Raw genomic sequence first — 6,000 nt, 5'->3', positions numbered from 1 at the left:
AGCGTCGTGCAAAGTTTACCGCCCAATTATCTTGACGCCCTCACACGCCTCACCTTCGCCTGTGTACCTAGATCTTACGTCCGGCAAATGCTCCTGGGAAACTTGCCCCTACTACCACCACGTCACCCATTTCAACCCTTTGGCTGACGCTCAGTCTTAGGAACGTTCCATTCGCTTGATTGGTTGCATCTTTGGGCCAATGGACGGCAATGCTCAGTTTCGACGTTCTACATCACGCCGTCACGCCGTATGAGAGCATCGTGCCGCGTGCGTGTCTTCTTCATCCAATCTAGGCTTCGTCGATGCGCATTTGACATCCTAGAAGCTTCCCGATATCCGGCGAGCTATTGCAGACCTGATTGAATCATCTGTGGAGCCTTGGCAGCAGTATCTGCAGTCTGCACTACTCAGTACTCACCAAGCCCCATGGCCCTGTCCTGGCTTATGACCAAACCATTGTATGCGTCGCTTCTTTGCCACGTAATGAGCAATAGACCTTGGAGAGACAGCACGCCGACCGTCTTGTCTCGCTGCCCATTCAACCTTTGCTGGTAGTAAGAAGGCGCAAGTCCCGTTTCGTTGGTGTTCCTATCATCAGGTAAGGAAGACACTTGGACAGCGCCTCGGTCATTCGAAAGTGGACGCCCCACAAGCTGGTACTCTTCAAGGTTCGTGGGCCACCTGGCGAGATCTCTTCAACATCCATCCTTTTCCCTAAACGTTCCCCAAAACGGAGCCAAAGACGATTCACTAGCGAGGGTGTGAAGCTTACGGACAGAGTGGCGGACAATGGTCTCTTCATCAATAGTGTTCATGGCGGCACCGTGCCGCTTTCACCTGCGGTGTACGGATACCACGTAGTTGCAACAACCCACTAACAGAGCAGCCTCGCGCTCATAAGTGCTTGGTCACTTGGCTCACTCTCTGAGCACTGAGCAGTGAGCAGACGTACTGTGCTTTTTGTGTCCATCCACGGGCTAGCAGCTTAGTGCTGGCAAACTTCTCAGATCAGCATGGCAAGCCATGACGAAGCGGCATCCCTGCACCACTGAGGTAGATATACATAGCAAGTGCGAAGACGGCTGATCAGAATTAGCTTGATTGTCGCCCAGTACCAACAGCTCCCAGACGGGTTTCACTGCGGATATAGGGCGCTACTGCCAACAATCCGCTGATAACGTCCGGCTGGTCACTGATTTCCTCGCTTCACAGACTTATAGGGGGTGTGCCGGAGGCCTTCAAAACCTCATGCAACACTCTCTGCACATATCCCACCTGCGGCCTGCGGCCTGCCTAGGACGGCATGATCTTCAGTGGAATATATCACTCACCTGGATCCTGGACCTTCCACCTCGTCCTTGGAAGCCACTTTGGCCAAGATTTTCAATTCATATACTGTGTATCTGGCTACTTACACAGTACGTCTGCGCATCTGTCCCTCCAATGTTACAGGGCCAACAACGTACGGAGAACACCACTGTTTTATTCACGGGTGATCATTGTCAGGCGAGACCTTTTCATAGTCTGAGCCATTGAGTCCTGTCATCCACATTGGTCGGATCACACGGCTACTATCCGTGGGCCACTTGGAGTTGTCAAAGAAGTTGTCCTCCAGCATCGGCATATCTTGTCACCGACTCTCCATTTTCCATCCATTAGGTACGCATCACCGGTGCATTTTGCCAAAGTCGCGACCGAGTTGGGCTTACGCCCTTGTGCTTCTCGCGTCTCTGTCGATGGTTCGATACTGACTAGGTATCGCTACTCTTAGCCCACATTCCCTTTCATGCAGTCCTTTACAGACACGCTTCGTCTTTCACAACCTTCTTTCAGTTGAAGAGTTAACGAGGGATTGAAATCCTCGCCGTCACATTCTCGCTCATGCACCAATACGAAGCGGTGATCAAGATAAGGCAGGCTCACCATCCCAGCCACATTCTAAGGGTCGAATTATGACTGTCAGTTCTGTACGGAGTACTGTGCCCACCCGCGCCACAAGGACGCGTGGCTGATTGAAGCTCTCTCGATTCAAGACGACGATACGGATACGCTGCCTTGATGACAGATGACTCCCAATTCTCGAGCGGCTCGGTGCCCGTCGGACAGCAGCCGTCCCCTCCTTCCCTGCGCATCGTGTTCCAGGAGTCCAGGACCAAGTACTTCGTACTGAAGGCCAGCGATCCTATTCCCTGTCAGTCGGCGGAAGTCTGTCCGACCACATTTGGTTTCGTGCGCCAGGTCATTTGAGGGCGTGGCTTGATAGGCAAAAGCCAAATTTGCTTCCGCGAGATGATCAGCATGCAAGTTTCCCTATTTGCGCACATTTGACGAGCATTGGATCCCCGCCCAATGCAATATCCATATGTACGGATACCTGGAGCTGGGCCGTCTATTCGATCTGGATGTGAACCAGACAAGATAGCACGGTTGACTCAGCTGGTGTTTGCTAGGTCTTGACCTTGACTGCTCAAGTTTGATGCCACAGCTCCACTGCTGGCCTCAGCCATCTCTGTACACCTTGCTTCGACGCTTTAAGTCGTATGAACCAACATGGACATACTGTACGGATACAGGGCCAGGGTTTTCTCTGGCATGGCGGACGATACCTGGCGGGGTGCTTCTCCTTCTAGAAGTCACCAGGCTTTCTCGTCAAATACGAATACAGCCTTGAGTTGGGAGCGATCAGTGAAGATGGCGCAAAGCAATTCCTGCCTGGTGACTACGACCCGCATGTTGCACAAAACGGGGCGTCAAGCTCCAGATTACCACCAAGTATGGGGTCCGCGACTAACTCACCACAGCCGCAAATCACTGACGTGTTTCCTGCTAGCAGCCAGACCTTTCGGACTTCCAAGGTTCCATGGGGACAATATTATCCTCGAGCTAAATAAAGCCCGGGCGACGCTCGGCCGTTTGTGTTCAAGGGGTGGTGTGCCAACTGTGTCTTGTTTAGCATTCTTTGATGAAAACAACCAGGCGGAGGGCAGAGCAGTCAGGGCCTCGGTGAAACCGGGGTCTACCGACAAAAACACTTTAATGCGCAAAGCTGTCATGCCGGCTAGCCAGGCTTGAGAAGTCAGGGATCTCAGGGGTCGGTGTTGGTGGGTAAAGCTGCATACATACTAGTGGGCAGTCCGTCTTATGGTCTGCCAAAGATGAGAATGAAACAGGGCAGGGATAGCAGGCTTCCCAAGGTCGCTTTGAGGTTGTCGACTAAGAATCCGCCAACCCTCGAACCAGCCCTGGTAAGGTCAGTTCCACCAGATGATCTACTGTTCACGCGCGGGCCACCGAGAGAGCCCCCTGGAGACTGATTGGGCGTCTTGCATGGATGGGGGGACTTGACAGAAAGCACCGACCATCGGGACGATACAACGGGACGAGACGGCGCCATCCACTTCTTTGAGTATTGCTCGGGTTCAGAATTTCAGATAGGGATTCAGACTGCCCCAGGTGGTCCGGCTCGCGAGAGTATGGATAACATTATTTGTCTCTCGGCTACTCAGCAGATGTCAAGTACGGCTCATTGGCCAATACAACACAAAGAGACTCAAGAACTTGGACTTGGACGACTCAGCAAGAATTTGGGTAAGGAGTACGTATGAAGGTGCCGTTTACCTTTTACCTCACCACGCGGCGGCAATTGCAGCTGCCCATGACGATCTAGTCCGACCGAATGCGGGAACCAGCACATTCACGCACACACAATTCTAGACATGGGCCATGATATGGCCATGGCTTGTCATCCAGCGAGCTAGGACCCCGGCCCTAGTCCCGGCCCCAGAGATTCCAACGTGCTGAAAGATGCCAGGGATTGGTTCGGAGATGATGAGTCCCTTGTCAAGCAGGAAAGGAGAGCATCAGTCGCCTAGCGCAACCCAGCAGGCCTGGATTGGAGGTGGACAAAAGTATCCGGTCGGTGCCACTCTTTAACCAGTGCCATGGGCCCAGCACCCTTTGCGATTTTAGCGGGTAATGGCAATCAAGGCGTTCTTCACGGTGGAGCAGCTGGGACCGGGGATGGTCTGGCTGCCGGACTCTCTCCGGTATATTCTCTGTTCTCCTGCAAAAGGCTCATCGTTCAGTCCCATAATAACTAACTGGAGCTTCATCATTGTGATACCTGGCCAGAGGGAGCATGCGGACGGTCGGCATACCATACGCTACGCGAGCGAAGCTATGGATATACTGAAAGTAAGCCAAGCTGACGAGACTCGCCAGAGCAAAGCCATGAGTACCTAGCCTCAAAGTCTGACACTGACAATCATTCTTAGCAAGTGAGGGCCCATCCAAGGTCAGCTGGATCCTACGATCTGGATCAAAGCATGCAGACGGAAGATATATGGGTGCTCAACAAGTTTGTGATGCAGATCATGACTCGTCATAGCACGAGAGGCGGCTCCTGTGAGCCTGACGCAGAAACTCACGATGAGATATGCTTGAAAGTTGAAGACATTGGCTGCATCTATTTGTAGAGGTAGCGCCAGCTGGTGCGAGGTACCCAGTACCTCAGTCCGCCCAGCAAACGTGAGGCTGAGAGGCAGAGGCGGCACGTATAAGCTACTCGACATTACGGCAAACTACGGGTAGTGTGCTTTTGGTTTCCTACGTGCGTGCCTCTCCGCCCGTAGAGACCTCGCCGATCTGGGCGAGTTAAATGCGGGCTGAGAAGACATGGCTTGGGTGGTCAAGGGGAGGGGTGTGGGCACGTAACGTCGATGAGAATGAGGCAGTGAAAGACTTGGGTTTTCTGCCCTTTTCAGTCTTCATCACCCCTTCTATACGCTAACGAGATCAGTCTCACTCTTTCCCGGTTGCCGCCGCCGCTCATTGAGCCAGCCATCACCGCCATGACTACCGCTGTCCAATGCTACCCTGACGATTCCTTTCCCTCCAACTGGTTTGATGCCACCCCCCCTCCCCGGCTTAAGCTCGAGTTGCCGATATTCGACACTTCACACCCCTTTTTCCCAGTGCCAGGCACGCCAACAAAGATTGAAGACGCAACGCCATGGACGGACGGTCCCATTATTTACTAACCGTCCCTCGCCCCCACATCTTCGCTATCCCCGCTTGCCCACCTGGGTTTCTTTTCGTCCCACGAGACATGGTCGACATGAGGCTGTTACGGATACAACTCACTATAAGGCTCATATTTGCTGCCACTAGCTTTGCGACACAACCCGCGCCGCCGCGCTCTTCCGCTCGTTGTCACCATTACGACCGCCGAGCACAAGCGGGCGTCTTTCGATCGACAAAGTTGTTGGAAACTATCATGGGAGGTATGTACTCACTACCCAGTCGTCAAGCTCCTTGTCGCACAGCATTCGCAAGTAATCGCGGTCAGGATGGCTGACTGATGATCCAGTGTGCCAGTGTCATTGTTGCGCTCCATCCGTCTAGCTTTGCTTTTCTTCTTTCCCTTAGGTGTCTGCATCTTCCTGGTGGTCTACTTGGTATTACGATTTTTGTAAGTAAGCCCGTCCTTGACCACATGTCCGACTTCGATTACAGAGACGCCCCCTTCGGCTCTTCGGTCAGACAATCTGCCATGCAGTGCTTGCTTTCGTCTACCCTTGAAAATGGGAACGGTTGTGCGATGAATCCCCTACACAGCACAACCAGCCCCTGAGAAAGGCGACCTGCAGACTGTCTGCCCGGTCTTACAGATGCGGTTACAGGAGCTTCGACTGCTCACCTCCGTCGGGCTCAGCGGGCTTGTTTCTGAAGCTGCAGATGCCTGACTATGCCAGAACGCCTGTCCCTGCTCCCAGTCTCTGCTATGTACCGTGGTCTCAAAGTCGGCAAAAGCCCCTCCTACTATTGGTCCGTGGGCGGAAATCGCTACATCATTCTGGACGATCCAAGGTTTTGCCACCAGGCACCGCCCACCGCCCGCTCAACTCCATCCCAAAGCTGTCAAACGAACGAACATCCAGACAAACCCGCTTCCTACCGTCGGGGGCCACTGGCCTACGCAGTACGAACTCGCTCGCGAGC

Source organism: Colletotrichum fioriniae (assembly GCF_027942845.1).
Source record: "Colletotrichum fioriniae strain IMI 355084 chromosome Unknown scaffold_3, whole genome shotgun sequence".
In the NCBI taxonomy this organism is placed as follows: Eukaryota; Fungi; Ascomycota; class Sordariomycetes; order Glomerellales; family Glomerellaceae; genus Colletotrichum; species Colletotrichum fioriniae.
Note: the sequence above shows the minus strand (reverse complement) of the source record.